This window comes from Xyrauchen texanus, chromosome 8, assembly GCF_025860055.1.
Source record: "Xyrauchen texanus isolate HMW12.3.18 chromosome 8, RBS_HiC_50CHRs, whole genome shotgun sequence".
Taxonomy (NCBI): domain Eukaryota; kingdom Metazoa; phylum Chordata; class Actinopteri; order Cypriniformes; family Catostomidae; genus Xyrauchen; species Xyrauchen texanus.
The window spans coordinates 49,232,087-49,250,808 of NC_068283.1; the positions used below are offsets into that span (position 1 = coordinate 49,232,087).

Below are 18,722 nucleotides of genomic sequence, written 5' to 3' on the forward strand. Positions count from 1 at the left end.
CTGAGATGTGCTGTTGCCGTTTTATATTTTCGAGTCAATTGATTTCGACAAAGAGGAAAAACGACGGACTGCAGCTTTAAAGGATTAGTTCACTTTTAAAAAAACTTTGGCTGATAATTTACTCACCCCCATGTCATCCAAGATGTCCATGTCTTTCTTTCTTCAGTTGAAAAGAAATTAAGGTTTTTGATGAAAACATTCCAGGATATTTCTCCATATAATGGACTTCAATGTACCCCAAATGGTTCAAGGTCCAAATGACAGTTTCAGTGCAGCTTCAAATGGCTTTAAACGATACCAGACGATGAATAAGGGTCTTATCTAGCGACACGATCGGTCATTTAAAAAATAAATACAAAAGTTTATGTTTTATAAGCACAAATGCTCGCCTTGCTCTGTTCTGTGATGCGCGTTCGTGGCATCACGTAATACGCAATTACGTTGAAAAGGTCACGCTTCTGTCATTACGGAAATTTTCTTTTAGCCTTTTTAATATTAAAACACCCAGGATACGCACACGAAATGGGCATTTTAAGCGATAAACTGACACAAAGACATTTGAATATGTGTATATGGTCCTCCTTCCTCACATTTGTAAACACTGACTCGGTACTTCGCCGACGTCAAAGCGTGACCTTTGAACGTAATTGCATATTACGTGAGTCACGAACACGTAGTCACTAGAGTAGCTGGCTGCCTGTTTCGGTTTTAAGGGTAGGAAGAAAAGTCTCTCTCTGTGTAGGCTAGGCTGTGCAGAGTGCAAAACAGGCTGCCCTCATTCGTACGGTCATTTTGACTGAATCCGATATGATCTGACACTGATTACCTGAAAGAATCATTAATCTTTGTTTTAACCTTTTTAAGCTTTGTGTTTCAAGTGTCTGTGAACACCAACATGCCGCAGTGTCGTGAAACCCCCCTATCCCGTCCAGGCCTTCCACACAGGACCCCTCAAAGTAAGACATATTTTAGTGTATGATGTGTTTTATGTGTCTGTACTTCTTACTCTGTGTTATGGTAGGCTAGAGGCTGAGACAGAGTAGTCACTACAGTAGCTGGCTGCCTGTTTCGGTTTTAATTTGGGTAGGAAGTCTCTGTCTCTCTCTCTCTCACAGTTTTATTAAAAAAACAAGACACACTCATACTTTGTATTTTTGTTAACAAATATTTTTCTGTTTTCCACAGGTCATAGATCTGCCAGATCAGCTCCTGCTGGATGCACAGGTATCTTTTCTGACTTGTCTTTATAGAAACAATCAAACAAAGATATAGACTTTTGTGCTACTGTCTTATTTTGTTGCTCTATTTTTTTTTTGTTTTGTTCAGGTGCTGTGTTAAGAAATCCTGCCCAACAAAATTCCACTGAGGCAGATGTAGAGATGACTGTGAGAAACTGGCTGCGTCTGAGCGGGGACAGGAATGGGGGGCGAGCAAGCATCTTAAAGTGAAATAATTGATTGGACTGATTTTTCTTGATTAACTATTTTGGAGGGAATTTCTTATTTTTGTTGTAGTTTTCTATGTTTGATTTGTTGAGTGTTAAAATAAATGATGCTGCTTTTGCAAAAACAAAGTAAAAAAAATTTTCAAGTTCATCTCCTGGTGTCCTATTTTGTTATTTCTCCGGAAAACCTGTATTTCCTCCTGTAGCCTAATTTGCATGACCATCAAACTTAATTTTAAAATCACTGATCCATTTTTTTTTTCTGTTAGACTGACATTTTCCAGGTGGTCAGATTGTGTATGAAATACACCCTACACATATAAACAATCACTTACTTTCAATTTAAACTTTTTTTATTATAAAACCTGCCAACTCAAAAATAATGAAGTGGCTGCAGACTGCGCAGCCATGGAGTCTCGCATGCAAGTGGGCTACCCTTACAGAAAAAACACATGGACTTCACATGTGCAAAATCTCATGTGGTCACATGTGACCACATGCTCATGTGATTTTGCACATTTGAAATTTAACATGTAAAACATGGTAAAAGCACATGTGAAAAATGTGTTTCACATGTGTTTTGAACATGGGAAATGTGTGCTTTTGGAACATTTACACATGTGAAACACGTGCAACACATGTGAAACACATGAGCTTACATGTGAAAATGTAAAATTCCCATGTGAAACACATGAGCTTACATGTGAAACGTAAAATTCCCATGTGAAACCTTGAATCACATATGAAACCCATGAAATCACATGTGAAATGTAAAATTTCCATATGAAACCTTTAATCACATGTGAAACCCATGAGATCACATGTGAACCGTAAAATTCCCATGTGAAACCTTTAATCACATGTGAAACCCATGAGATCACATGTGAAACTTAAAATTCCCATGTGAAACCCATGGAATAACATTTGAAACCCATGGAATAACATTTGAAACCCATCAACAATCTACCGGTATGTTAAATCTACACCCCATGTAAACCTGTAACTTCATGTGAATCCATGTAAAAATCATTAAGCAATATACCACAGAAAGGCCTATAGCCATGTTTCCCAACATTAAAACAAATAATTCAAATTGAGCTTTTATTTCATTTCAAAATATGCAATACAAATTGAATGTTCAAAACAAACAAAGCAAAACCAAATTCAAATTAAACATAAATACATAAAAAGCCTCTAAAACGCAGGTGTATACGTGTGTGTGTGTGTGTGTGTGTGTGTGTGTGGGGTGTGCGTTTGTGAAAGTGTGTTGTCTCAGTCCTCTGTGTCTCCTGCAGCAGGCATCCTGTTTTGGGATAGAAAAAGATCAAAGATTAGGGCAGTGCAAACCATAGACTGTAAAAAAATATGGACTTAGTGTCCGTGACGTCACCCGTAGGTTTCTGAAGAGTGTTTTTGAAGCCTAAAGTGGGTGGGGCTTAAAGGAGAACGCATTTGAGGGAACAGCTCCGTGTTGCAAGCACCGATCCGGTTCGTTTTTCTTTCTTTCTATAGACAGTACTCACAAAGGTGTAACGATCAAGATTAACTTAAAAATTGCCCGGAGTTCTCCTTTAATAATTAATTATTATTAATAGGGCTGGACGATTTGGGGAAAATGTCATATTGCAATTATTGAGGTCAATATTGCGATTGCGATATAATTAACAAATATTTAAACAAATATTATATCCAACATTACAGTGATTCAGTCATTACAAGTGAAAGCTATCAATTTTTTTTAAAAAATGTATTAGGCTTCAAAAAATAACAGCTTTTAATTTAAGTGAACTTTAAACAATCTTCACATAAACCCATAATAAATGTCATATTTGCCTGTGCCCTTCCTGTCTTACAGGTATACAGAAATTGAATAAAGTTATCAAACGGTCTGCATAAATTATATATAGACTAGGCCCTAATCCTTATTAAAGCTACAAAGGTTCTTTAGTCAAGAGCAGTGAGTAATTGTCTCTATTCAATTTGTTCTTTGATTAACTTTACTGACAGAAAGCATTATTGTATGCTCCCTTTAAGAGCAGCCGCTGTTGACAGAGACGCGGATCTCACACACGCCTCATTCTCTCACAACTCTTTACGTCCATCATAAGACTGCTCTTATGTTATGAAGATACTTCGACAAAACGATATTTTGGAATAATTGTGTGTGTTATTGTTCGTTCAAGCCGAAAGAGAACTGTATTCTGGCACGCCGGTCTGTGCATGCGTCACGATACTGCCGCACATCTTTCTGTGAGTCACAGTCAGGACATTCACAGGCAGCGGTCTCTTTTGACTTGAATGGTTTAAAGGCATTCGCAAGAATAAGAACGGGATTATGTAACACTAGCCAAAGGATGACAAAAAATAACAGATGCTGCGTTAATTACGTTACCAGGCCTAATTTGTTTATTTCATATAAAATCGCGGCATTTTGCGTCATATGCATGGGCTTGACATTGCGATTACGATATGATTAATCGCGCAGCACTAATTATTCATTTGTAATGTTATTATGTCATTAACCGTTTTACGTGAATATGCTATGGAAACAAAAAATGCTGGCGAACAGCAATGCCGTTTTCATCTTGCTTAAACAACTGTATAAGAGTGGTGCGTCTCTTTTATAAAAGCACTATTGACAATTTGTGAATAGATCACAATATAGACTGAGGAATAAACTGAGTCCTCAGTCCTCGCGCATGTCGGATTCGCAAATGTGAACAGACCACACTTGGATGTTGGATCGTCTGAATATTACCTTTCTGCTCGTCTCCTCAGATCTTTTAACTTTTGTGCCATGCAGACCTTGATCTCAGTGCCTCCGATGCCTGGGTGCCTCTTTTTTGACATGGTCTATAAGAAATGAGATTGATTACATTCAAATTTGACAACCAGTTTGACATGACGTGACATAACTGCCAAATTCAAACTGTGCTTTCACTCTATGGCTGGCGCTGACGGACGCGCTCAGCGCTTGTCATATATAAAAACTATTGATAAAAGATATTCAGACATGCGTACCAATTATTAGCTGCACTTTTTCTAGGTCAAGGCTCTTTCTTTTTCACCAACAACCCCTTTTTTCCAGTGACGGAGCATGTTGCCATCTCTTCGAAAGAGAAGATGGAGTCCATAAGAGTTCTGGTTAACTTTTTGTAACCCTCACATCTTTGAGCATGATCCAAAGCAACTGGGTTCATTAAGTCAGTCACAGACTTGTTCTGCAAAGCAAAAGATAAAAGAAAAAATAGAATACATTCACAGAATTGTCAACATTGTGTTTGTTGTTTTCTAATGATAAAATCACAATTAACTTTCTGTTTACATCTTTCACTGGGCAGCAAAAATCTACCTTTAAACTTGAAAGAAAATGAAGATTTGCCATTTATCGTGATTATTATTGATATCAACTGATATGAAATTGTTTTGGCTTTTATGAGTGAGTCATTAAATCATTAATTCAAACCAATTAAATTCATACATTTCTTTTAAATAGATTAAAGAAATTGAAAATGAAATGGTCCTCAACTGAAATCACTTCTCATGACTATGTAAATTATACCTTTATCTCTCCTGCTTGGTTAGAAGTGGGTACTGGATGGGTGTTAGACGTGGGTACTGGGTGGCTGGGGTTGACTGAGCTGCCTGAATGGCATCTTTGACCGCTTGTGTGACTGTATCAACAAGTCCTACGTTCAAATCAAAGGAATGAACAGTCAACACACACATCAACCGAAGTTTTGACTTATTAGTTTTAATATTTATATTATTAAAATATTATAACCAGTACCTCCAGTTTTGCACTATTAATGTAAACACAGATATCAGATACCAGTAATGTCTAAAGAAAATGTAATAGGTGTAAAAAAAAAAAAAATTCGGATATGGTCAAAAAATCAGATCTGTGCATTAAGACTTGCAGAGTAAACGCAGCCATAGTCTCCCTATAGTTAAAGTTGTAAATTACAACTAATACCGATTCGATACCAGCAGTTTTTTTTTTTAAATCAAGTAGAATTTCTATAACTGTGTTGAACTGATAATCTGAACATTTAGTTGGGAACAAATAAGAGACAATAAGTGTAACACTAAATCTGGTAAAACGTTACACATTGCTCTTTGTATTGTTGTGAAATACATTAATGAAAAACAAGATAACAAAAATCAAAAGGATCAATTATTTTTTATATAGCCTACTATAAAATTTACATGTAATCGCACTTAAATCGAGATGGCTTATCGCGATTTCGAAATCGCAAAGGCTGCGATTATCTTTTACGCAGCAGCTCATCATTGATATACGGCTCTGTAAACACGGCTCCGTCTGAAAGCACCGTGAGTGCGGCACAGTACAGTCGCGGCACAAAGCGTATGGGTGCACATTTCTTGAAATTACCACCACAAAATCAGTCATTTTGATTGCAAAACTCTCTAGGAGAAAAGGAAAATAAATTGCAAAATGCATTACTGGTCGAATTGTAAAATGGAAATGCTTACCCTCATGCATTTGAAAGTTTAATTTTCGCAAACGCCTTATCTCCTTTTCCTTGGTTTTTAGCCTCTCTTCAAGCTCCTTTACCTCATTTCTGAAGTCTCTCTAGAAAGAGGAAAAGTGTACAAGATAAAGAAAATAGAGAAAGCCACTTGAAGTGCTGAAGAACTTTCTAGAATCTTGTAATTGTGAAAAGATATCTCTGTTATCTGTTGCTCAGGAAGAGACAACTAATGTATTGTGTTTTGTTTTCTCTCACCATGTACTGCCTATTTGGTGACATATGTATAAAAAAGACACTTTTGCCACATAAATAAGTGTAAACAAATCAGATTTGTTTACATTTACCTTTGGCCGTTTTGGAGTCCAGACTGAAGCCTGCTCTGGAGTCATGGTGTTTGAGTCATCCTCTGTCTGAAAAACAAGTGTATGGAGTGTAAAGGGTCAGCAGTAATTATGAATAATAACACAGGTACCATCAAAAATAGTTTGAAGCTCAAGTGTGTAAAAACTTCTATGATAAACATATGACCAGTGGCATCTTGTGGAGGCAAGGGAGGCACAGCCTACCCAAAATTTTGATGTAAAAATGGGAGAAGGTGATGCTCCTTAGCAATCAAGACATCGGCCTTGTGCCGTTCTCACGGCTCTCACCCCGTCCTGCTTGTCACACCAAGTTTTCATGGGACTCAAGACTTCAACTATGCTTCACTAAACGGTCCAGTGCGCTCACACAGACATTTAAGAAGGGATGGATTGCCTTCAAGTGATAGGTGAGTGAAATTATATTTGTATTGTGTTGTATGTGTATTTTTCCTCAATGTCTGTCTAGAAGAGACAAAATAAGCCATTTAAATCAGTTACGCAAATAATAATAATCATTGTCATTATCATTAACAGCAGGGGATGCCCAGACATTACAATTTAGTGTGCCTCCTCTATTTTAAAACCCATGAGCTGCCACTGCGATATGAAAATGGAGCATGTCGCCCAACACTACTGCATATGACATACAACAAATCATCAGTTAATTATATTTAACTGAATTAAAATAAAAGGTCATTGTACAGGTAGAGACTAGATGAACATGTGTTTGGACACCATCTGCACCTGATGTTGAGGAGTCTCATCCTCGTCATCGGAGTGAGTAACGTTAGGCCAATCTTCCTCAATATCTATAGTCTGACAAAACAGCAAGTGCATTACAAAGGGGAATAGAAGACAGAAGAGAATGTAATTAAGACTTAGAATAGAATAGAAAGTAATAGAAGTAGGCTATTACTTATAACATATCGTTATAACATAACGTTACCTTTGGTTTTGATGGAGTCACCATTTTGTGAGAGTTTACAGTGTGACAACAGCACAATGTTGTGTTTTATTGCGAGTGTACACAAATATAAGTAAACACTTTGCAGGTTTAATGATCTGTATGAACAAAATGACGGAGTATGTTTTTTATGTTTCCACTGTTCAATCGCGCCCGCGCCTCTCCCTCTCTCTCTCCTCTCTCACACACACACACGCACACAAGCACAAGCATTGCAATCTTGACATCGCAGCCTGTTCATTATGCGGTCACACCAAACGCGAATAGAGCGTCAAATTCGCGTCTAGTTCGACGCTAGTCCAAAGCGAATAGGACGCGCGTATAAAGCCAACGTTTGAAGTGAACGCGCGTTCAGAGCTAAACCGATGGTACAGATTATGTGTCCCTAAAGAACCCGCATATCTAACAGTAGTTCCGCATTACATTAAATAATTTGCACGCGAGTTTTATTTATTTTTATACCGTGTATTCTCCGTGTAAATTCGTGCACCGAACCGTGACGCCCGTACCGTTTCGGTTCAATACGAATACATGCACCGTTCCACCCCTAACTTTTAGTAAAGAGGAAGAGATCATAAGTTGATCTCCATGCTGCCTCTAGAACTGAGGCAATACAGCAATCAGTCACGCCACATTAAAGAGTGTCAAAACGGTATTGTTTGAATTTCATGAAACAAATGACCAAATTTGAATCCTAAAACTTTGTTTCATACCAAAAGTAATAAAGCAAAACGCTTATTGAGATTATTGTACAAATACACTACACTACAAATGTTTTCATGCATCAAATGAAGACAGCATAGACTGAAATGGGTTCAGAAGAGCATTTCATATAGCCCTAGAAAGAGGGTGGGAGTGGGTTCTTGCTGTCAAAATGCCAAATGGTTCGAACACATGTCCTACATTTAAACCACAAATACTTTAACTTATTGGGATCCTGTTTTTTGTTCTAGGTTAATGATGAAATGATGAGGTCCCCACTGTACAAAGGTGCTTTGGTTACTCTTGGACAAACCATTCTACTTCTGATGGCCTTTGCTGGAACTGTGGGATTGACGCAAGATGGTTTGCAAACACTTCTCCAAATGTTGATTCTCATTCTACCAAAAGATTGCCATTTGCCAGCCACCAAATACCTGTTAAAAAAACTTTTCAAAACAGGGAATTATGATTTTCATGTCTATTGCCCCAACTGCTGTTGTGCTTTGGAAAATAGTGAATGCAAGATGTGCAATCAGTTCTTTGAAAAACCAAACTAATGAAAAATGGTAACTTCTTTTTACATTGCCGCTTATCGGCCAACTGAAACATGTCCTAGAGACTTTGAATCTTGGAGAGTCATTGAACTACAAAAAGACCAGGCCAAGGAACTCAGACACAATTTCAGATGTTATGGATGGGAAATTGTATGAACAAATGTTGAAAAACTCAAATTTAAACAAAGATTACTCTTTTAGCTTTACTTTTAATTCTGATGGTGTGCCTATCTTCAAATCCTCCTCTTTTTCTATCTGGCCCTTGTTGTGTTACATAAATGAGCTCCCACCTAATATAAGGAAAAATAACATGTTTTTAACAGGACTATGGTTTGGTGTGAAAAACCAACCATCTCCACATTTTTTAGACCATTTATTAGTGAAATGAAAACTCTTGGTTCAGCAGGTTTTGAGTGGTGTTTAAAGGGAAAGATTATAAAATCTTATGTATATGCTATAATTTGTTCATGTGATAGTGTAGCTCGGGCAATGATACAAAATATCAAGCAATTTAATGGGAAATTTGGCTGCAACTGGTGTCTACATCCAGGGGAAAGAGTTGAGAAAGGTAAAGGACATGTTCAAGTATATCCTTATATGGAGGAAGTGACCGAACAGCTCTCACAAAGATACAGTTGAATGTGGAAGAAATGTAGTGGTTGGTGAAACCTTTGGTGTGAAAGGACCCACGCCTTTGATGTCGCTGCCTTTTTTGACATTGTCTCTGGATTTATTGTTGACTCAATGCATTGCATTGATTTAGGCATGATGAGGCAGCTGTCTACCCTGTGGTTCGACAGTTCTCACCATAGAGAGCCCTGGTATATAGGAACAAGAATCAATGAGATAGACAGGAAGATGGAACATTTTCAACCTCCATCTAACATCACAAGAATGCCTAGATCTATCATAACCAGAGCCTACTGGAAAGCCTCAGAATGGCGTGCTTTTCTCTTGTTTTATGCTCCCATTGTTTTGAAATCTGTTCTTCCAGGTAGATTTTTGAGCACTTCCTCCTTTTGTGCCAAGCAGTTTTTGTCTTGCAAACAACATCCATTACACAGCTGGAGCTCTTTTATGCATCTCAACACCTGAATGAGTTTGTGCGGAATTTTGAGACCTTGTATGGTAGATCACATATGACATACAATGTTCACATTCTTCTTCATCTTAGTGACAGTGTCAGAAACTAGGGACCCTTATGGTGTTATAGTGCATACAGTTTTGAAGGGTGCAATGGATTTCTGCTGAAACTATACAATGGTACTCAATCTGTACCCTTACAGATAGTTAAATTGTTTCTTTTACTAAAACAAGTAGAATGCATTGGCAAGATTGTGATGATAAATGCTCATCCTAGAGTGAAGCAGCTGTTTGACACAGTGCTCGATGGCTATAATACAACTAAACATGCAAGAAGAGTGAACGGCACTGTGCTTTTTGGACATGGCTGCTTTAGGGCTCTTAATCTATATGAAAGGGATGCTATTGAGCAACATCTTGGATACCCTGTCAGAGATCAAGCTATGTTTTACCACAAATCTGTAGTGAACTCTCAAATATTTCTGAGCATTAATTACAGAAGAAAACTTAAAAGGGATAACACTCTGGTCAGGATATCTGATGGCAGTGTTTGCCAGATAGTCTCTTTTGCCAATGTTGTGAGTCACACTGGCTGTGAACATGCATTATGTATAGTGAGAAAGTGTGTGTCAAAACCAAAATTGTTTCTTCAAGGTTACTATGGTGAATCTAGGTGCCAGATTAAGCATGTAATGTCAATACCATCGGAATTTGGTGATTTGATTGCTCTGGACATATGCCAACTTTCAGAAAAATGCATAGTGTATAGACAAGAAAGTGGTTGTGTGTTTTTTTGCTTGATGCCAAACACTTTTGAGCGAGATTAACATCTGAGACTAACATCAGTGTATATTTAACAAAATGTGTTTTTGAGAAGAAAATGATCCATTTGGCCAATTGTGTTTTGTAGGTGTGAGTCTGTGTTGAGTTTAGAAAAAGTATCTGAAGTATGGGTAAGCGCTTGTTAGCGATTGAAAAAACTGTATTTATTCATTTTTAAATATATATATATATATAAAAATATTTTTTATTTTATATATATATATATATTTTATATGAACTTAAAATTTATTTATATATATATATTTCTATTTTTCTTTTTTATATGAACATCAAATTCATTTTCATCTAACTCAATATTAGTGCCATTGAATGACTGTTTTTGATGTCGATGTTGCAATCCTGTAATTGTGAATAGTTCTTCAAAACATATTGCATAACTAAGAATCTGCAGCTGGTCAGTATTTTTACTTTGGTATAGCTCATTCTGTCAAAATAAAGATTTTAAAAAGCCTACTACATTTGTGTTGTATGTATTGCCTTTTAATTTATCTACATTGCCTTTTTATTGACATTAATCAATTTTGCGAACAATTTGTGCTTGTCAGTACTTACCACTTAGTATTGTATCACTTTTGTATCCGGCACTGCAGACTGCATAGCATAAGTTGATGAGTTTGGGGATTTGCCCATTAACATAGATCTTTTGAATCTCGTTCAAAATTAAAATGTTATGAGTCAGTAAAATGATCTGAACTTTCCATTACAATGAAGCTAAAATTTACAGTATTTGTAATGTGGTAAGTAACATAATTCACATGTTAAAACCTATTACAACGTGCAAATATATTTCACATGAGCTCCACATTATTACCTATAGTAACATGTTTTCCACATGTGCCACGTGCTCCATTATGTTCACATGTGATGAAACATTGCTCACATGTGGTGACATGTTGTTCATATGTGGTCACATGTGGTGACATGTTGTTCACATGTGGTGAAACATTGCTCACATGTGGTCACATGTTGTTCACATGTGGAAAACATGTGATAACATGTGAAATTCATGTGTTTTTTCTGTAAGGGTAGTTGCCTAATTCTCAACTCTTGTCAAACTGTTAGGGAAGAAATTTTATGATTACACATCACATAAACTGTTATTGAGTGTTGTTGATACACAATAGGAAACTTGTGTCCTTGGAACACAATCTGACAGCAGTAAGCCTAAACAAATCAAGACATAACGGTGAGATCCTACTAGAGCGGCGAAAAGCATTCAGACGCCTCGCTCCCTTTGACTTAACACTGGAACAGCTGATTTTCAAGCATACTCTGGCGTTTCCAGCGATGCAGCCGAAAATCAGCTGTTCCGGTGTTGTCAATGGGAGAGCAGGCGACCGAATGCTTTCCTCGCTCTATTAGGATCGCGCCGCATAGGTCATAATTATTTCGGGTTTACGTTGGCTCACGGTCGGCGATCATGTGGGGTTTACGTTGGCTCACGGTCGGCGATCATTCTAATGCCACCGTCTTCCCGACATCTTGCCGATTAGCTACCGATCTCCATAAGACATCTTACCGAGGCACTTTATGTCGGGCAGGCACACGCGCCCCAACGTCGGCACGATCTAATTTGTTGTCTGGGTAGTAGCAGCAGCATGTGAAAAAAAAGAAGCGGGATCGGCAAAATGGTTCCTCACGGTTCCTCCGCCGATCTCCGGAGTGTGCATGAATTGGAGTGGCTGTAGATTCATAGTGCCGATGGTTTACCCACCTAAGTTTTTTTGGTGTGCAGGGGAAAAACCCCTTCCGATACTTTGCCGCTGGTGCCCTCCAATTGCCAACGTTGGTAAGACTGAACGTGCTGTCTGGGAAGCCTATCAGAAGCAGAGCAGGGCGGGTCCTGGCAACAGTGTGATTGAGATCCATACCTCACGTTAGCGTCGTCGGTGAAAGCATGGAGCGCAGAACTCCAGAAACAACATTAGGTGACTTAATGTCATCATGGATCAAAAGAAAGAAAGGAGATGTGAGTTGGTTGATTTCGTAAATTAGCTCAGGTCAGCATAATCATATTTTCTGTCTACACCTTTTGATGTTAGCCTTACGTTGACTGAGCTAACATTAACATAAACTGCTGCTAGGTAACTTCAGACTGTTAGTTAAATATTTAATGTAGAACATTCTGTGTAGCTTACTAAAAAAAACATTATGTGTAGCCTACCATGAAAACGAGTCCACTTTAAACCGCTTCATTTTCTGTCAGCAATGTATGACAAGTAACGTTAGTGCTGTCAACGTTAACGTATGCGATTTCTTTTTTTGTCCAGCTTTAATGTTTTAAAATATTTAACACAATTAACGCTGCATCCGTTCTTTGTCATTCTTTAGCTCTTATTAGTTATTAGTTTGTCCACCAAATGCTTTAAACCATTAATGTGCGACAAGACAAAAGAAAACGCACTTCAGTAAATGTCCTCCTCACACACACACACACACACACACACACACACACGAGGCACAAAAGTCGCGAACCAGTATCGAAATTTCTTTCGCGCTTGAATGAACAATAACACACATTTATGCCAAAATGTCCGTTTTGTCGAGTATCCTCACAAGAATCAATCATTATTAACTTTAAATGAGTTCAATAAAATCTTAAATGGAAGTAGAGTAGTGAGAGAATGAGACGCGTGAGATCCTGTCACCAGCTGTAGATCTTAAAGTGACAGTAGCCACTAATTCTGTCTGTCAGTAAAGTTTACCAAAGAACAAAGGGAACAGAGAAAACTACTAACTACTCTTTGACTAAAGAACGCTTGTAGCTTTAATAAGGATTAATCTAATTTAATTTATAATTTATGCATTGCGGACTATTTTATAACCCTAAAATTTAGTATACTAAATAAAATATCAGTGATACTGGCCTTCATTAATAAAAAGATGCCATTAAGATACAGCCGTAATACTTAAAAATAAATGGTTCCATTTGAAGATAAGTCCGTCTGTGCAAAACAATAACACCCCCCCCCCCCAAAAGTTCAGGCTCAGGAATTTTTTTCACTTTAAGCCCTGAGTATTATTTTTCATAGCTTCTAACTGTTTAGCTTGTTTACAAACCGACAAATCAATGAAAACTGTACATTTACATTTATGCATTTGGCAGACGCTTTTATCCAAAGTGTCTTACAGAGCCCTTCTTACAGGGACAATCCCCCCGGAGCAACCTGGAGTTAAGTGCCTTACTCAAGGACACAATTGTGGTGGCTGTGGGGATCGAACCAGCGACCTTCTGCTTACCAGTTTAGTGCTTTAGCCCACTATGCCGCCACCACCACTATATACAGTATACAGCCATACACAAAGTGTGTCAAACTAAGGAAGCTGAAAGGGGGGTCACTTTTAAAGTATAGATGTTAAATACATGCAATTTTTGATCTTCGAGCATATCTGAGACAAAAGTTAGTAAGAATTTTTTTTTTACTGTAAAAATGACCTCATAAATTGACTGTATTCAGGTTTAAGTATATGGTCCCATATCCACAGAGGTCTGGGCTAAGACCCGGATGTCCACTGACCCTAACACCACCCCTGATGTATGGTACTACACAACGCGTCGTGTGGGCGAGGATGCCCTTATGTGTCGATGAGGATGAGTAGTCTATATACTGTATGGATGATTTTCATGAACGGCAGCAATATATTATCTTTTGCTGTCCTTTTCTGCATACTGTCGCCCCCTTCCACATATCGCAGCGCTATTTTGTTGCACGTTGTGCATAACGTGGCGGCCCATGTGGAGTTTTGTTAATGGCATTTAGTTAATGTTTCCTGTTTTGCTATGCCGATGTGAAAGCGAGGACGAACAAATACAATAGAAGCATTTAATAAACTAAACAAAGAAGCCAAAAACTGTTATTGTATGTTTTGATAAAAATCGGTAGGCCTATTTGAAGAAACATGTAACTTCTTTTTTTTTTTTTTTGGATTTCTTTCTTACCCAGATGGTCACCTCCGCATTCGTTTCTACATGGAAAGAGGAAGTTTACTTGACAAATAGAATGATTAGCTACACCTGAACTCACATGAGGAGGCGTTGAAAATACAAATGACATTTTATCTTGTTCATTGTTGTATCATCCCAGATAAAATCATTTTTCATGACAAAGATAAATGTTTCAAAATGTCAATATAATCTCACAATATTCAATGCTCGGGGCTGGTCAACCCATTAGGCGACAATCTACTGCGCCAATAATATGTGTTCAATCTGTGTCAAACAAAATGCGCCCTGTGTGTTCCGACTGTGTACTGAATGCCTTACTACCATACTACTCTTGCTGTTTCTGTAGGCTAATACCTGTGGAAGGCAAAAAACAGTGATAGTAGTATGGATAGCATGTCATTGTGAACACGGCCATAAACTCACTCAGCAGGGCTCATGAATCAAAGCTATGCCCGATGTGGGAATTAATCACTTTTTTTAATCGATTCTTCTCAATGAATTTGTCTAACATGCAGGCTGAATCATTTGAAGCTTTTTGTCTCGCAGTAAAACAGTTACGGGATGCTTTAGAAAACAGAGAACAAAAACAACACTGAATAAAATAAATATTTACTTACAAGTCATTGAAACAAAATTAAATCGGCAGTTATGAAGATCATGTGCGAATCTGTGAACGACTGTCTACTGCAGGTACAGTAACTTTCTAAAGCTATCAAAACACATTACATTACATGAAAGCATTTAAAAGTACCAAAATTACCAAAGCAATACCATGTTTATTGGACATGTTCTTTTGAGTAGCCTATAAATACCCTGATATAGGTCTACTGTATATAATAAAATAACAGATTTTACCATATTGTACCGATACTGCCACAGCAGACTGTAGAGACTGGAGAGTCTCGCCTCGGGTGCAAAATGGGCTAGGACCGCTGACCACTGTCAATGTTGTATATAAATATTATAATAGATTAAATATTCTGGACTGTGTAATGATAGTTGTGATCTAGTCCAGCAGAGGACAGTGTTGCATTAACAATAAACTAATAAAAAACAATTTACTTAAAATGAACCTGGTGAGCAAAACTGCAACTGGATTCCCAACAAATATAGATAATCACTTTTCTAAAATATCAAGTGATCAATGAGAAAACTATTAAGAATAATAATACTAAAACAAGATTTTAATAAAACAATTGGCTTTCTAATCGCCATTGTAGTCAAGTCCTAGAAAATTATTAAAGATTTTCTCTAATTACTACTACTACTGATAATCAGAATAATAATAATAATAATAATAACAATAAAGTTTAGTTTATTTAGCAAACTGTCTAAACAGACAACATTCGTTCCGGGCCTCGAGCTGTACTTGAAAACGACACAAATCTTGTTAAAGCAGCACTGTACAAACTCAACAATCTCAGAAACCTTTCAAAAAGAGTGAATCAGTATTTTAGAAAGATAATCCTCCATTATTCTGATGTTTGGAGCGTGACGTTTGTGTTGTCGCATTTATTCGTTGTTTCCTGGTTGAACGATGAAATCGCGGATGTACAAAACCAATAGAAACATTTTAATCAGCCAAATAATAGTGTAAGATATGCATTAAACATTGTATTTGATTAAACGGTTTACTCTGCTAAACACATTTTAATCGAATGTGACTCACCCAGACTCTGCGTCATCAATAATTTTCAGAATCGAAACAGAAAGTTTGAGAGTGAAAATAGACCACACCCGAGCTCACCTGAGGAGGAGATAAACATTCACAGAATCACAGTTTATATCATCCAGGGGCGTGTCTAGGGGGAGGCTGGGGGAGGCAGTGCCTCCGCTGAGAATTTGAGAAATAATCTGTCCATGATCTGATGATAAATTACAATTTAAAAGTGGATTGTTTTGTGCATATTTTTCCATCGCTAGCAGATGAGTGAGGTCTGACACAACACAAATCCAGTTTAAGCCCTATAGTCTAATAGGGGCCCTGTGCCTATCTCTGGGTTCCTGGCTTAGAGAAAGATATGCACTAAAACAGATTGTGTGTAGTATAGCTTAATTTTGCGCCGATATTTTCAATTGTTTATGTTGCCCCCCCAAACAAGCCAAATGCCCCCCCAAACATGATATCCTGGTAACCCCTCTGCTCCTCATGCAAAATCAGATGTTTGGAAACATTTTAGATTTAGAAAGAAGGGCAGCTCTCAGGACAAAACATTTGAAATATACAAAATATGCAGAACAGAAATTAAGTTCAAGGGCAACACAACCAACATGGGTAACCATATTAAGTGAAAGCATGAGGCATGGCGTCAGCAAACTTCTAAGGACATTACACCTACTTCAACATCGTCTTTTTTTTTTCTTGTTTTGGTGTATTGTCACCTTTGCACTTTGCTTTTGTTTGACACTGTATGGCAAGTACAAAGAACTTGCCAAAATATGAGCTTTATGTGCTCATATGATAAAGCAATAATGTCTGAAGTGGAGTAATTTGACTTTGCATTACTTTCTTAGAGTTCAACAGTGGATCCTCAATTCAAACATAGTTATTCTGGTTCTCCTTTGTTTAAAACCCAGAGCACGTGAATGAAAAACCTGATGTCGGAGTATTCTCATGTTGTGAACACTGTTACATTTGTGCTTCCATCATATTTTGGAAAATAGCAAGAATCGTTCCAATAAAATCAAGTTGAATCGAATCAAGGCCAAATTTCAGATTTCACAATGCATCATAATCATTAAGTAAACAATCATAATCAAATTGTCATCTAAACAAATATTTACCCCCCTAGTTTTGAAATTTTGACAACAAAATAAATTATGACATCATAAACACCTGCTCATCCTACCATTTATGAATCTAGATAGCAATTCAGTCACTGTTTATGTTCACAGGCAGATAATCTGCTTTGCAGAGGATCTCAGAACTCTCAGCCTTTAAAAATGGCAGGTAAACTTGACCAGATGTCATAGAGTATAAATCATATGATCAATATTCATATAAATAACCAAAAAAACACACATCTCACTATCAGTCTGTTGTTCTAATCATCTCTCTCTTTTGAATCCGCTGCAGCAGCTCTAGCACAGAGACACAACAACATGAACATCGTTCTCTTGGGGAAGACTGGTGCTGGGAAGAGTGCTTCAGGAAACACCATACTGGGAGAAAACAAATTCACATGTGGAAGAAGTCTGTCTTCTGTAACAAAAGAGTCCAGTGTTGAGACATCAGTGATTCATGGCAGAAGTGTATCTGTCATTGACACTCCTGGGTTTTTTGACACAGAACGTTCAGAAAAAGAGTTGGCAATGGAGTTTGCAAGAAGTGTGTATGAATCTAAACCAGGAGTTCATGCGTTCTTATTTGTGCTTCCCTTTGGTAGATTCACAAAACAGGAAGCGGAAACATTGCAGCAAATGAAAAACGTTTTTGGTGAAAATGTGCTGAAGTATGTCATAATTCTCTTTACATATGGGGATGAATGTGAAAATGAGACATTAAAGACAGAGATAAAAAGAATAAGATTTTACAGAAAAGTGTAGGAGACCGTACGAGGTGTCACTTATTCAACAACAAAGATCAGACAGACAGCAGGTCAAAGATCTACTGCAGATGATTGACTCAATGATAGCGGAGAATAGAGGATACTACACTAATGACATGTACAAACTGGCGCAAAGATCTACATTTCAACAATTCTCGAGTATGCTCTCTGATTTTTTCAGAGCTGTGGTTATCTATTTCCAGAATCAAATCAGCAGTTTTGATAATGGCCAATGGCAGTCAATAATTGGCATTGCTCTTAAACATTTAAAAGAGAACTGAACCAGGCATGTTTTGAAATGTGCAAGATGAACTAAATATGGACAACGGCTTTTCTGTTTATTAGAGGAAACCCCTGTGAATGAAAAGAGTAGTGGTTTAATGCTGTGTAAAGATTATCTGTGGATATAATATAGACTTCAATCACAAAGACAAGTAGTTTGTTTCCTTTGACTCCTGTCATTTGTTCTGTATTGTTGAATTACTGTTTTGAAGATGCAGTACAACATCAGATTTGCATGTTTGCTGAGAATGTTGTATTTTTATTGTAGCAATCTATTCACATTAACATTGTAATGTGACATTTTGTTCTAAATTGTTTTCTAATTCATTGATATTTTCACAGCTGTCACTTTAGTTTGTGACTTATGCCACTTTTATTTGGGATTCTTTTGGCTGACTTTTGGTTTTGTTGACTTTTGAATAAAATAAATATCTGACAGTAAACAGTCTCCGGCTGTGAATTGAGGGGAGCTACTGTCAACATTAAAATAAAGAAGAA

At 37.4% G+C, this 18,722-nt stretch overlaps 1 long non-coding RNA gene and 1 pseudogene across 1 annotated transcript; both read left to right on the forward strand.

The window, feature by feature from the left end:
- Positions 1 to 863: 863 nt before the first annotated feature.
- Positions 864 to 1,396, forward strand: LOC127647619 (uncharacterized). Its single transcript, XR_007971083.1, has 3 exons — positions 864 to 956; positions 1,186 to 1,224; positions 1,327 to 1,396. It is a non-coding gene; the product is annotated as an uncharacterized LOC127647619 (long non-coding RNA).
- Positions 1,397 to 15,042: 13,646 nt separating this feature from the next.
- On the forward strand, positions 15,043 to 18,223 carry LOC127648214 (GTPase IMAP family member 7-like; annotated as a pseudogene).
- Positions 18,224 to 18,722: the final 499 nt, after the last annotated feature.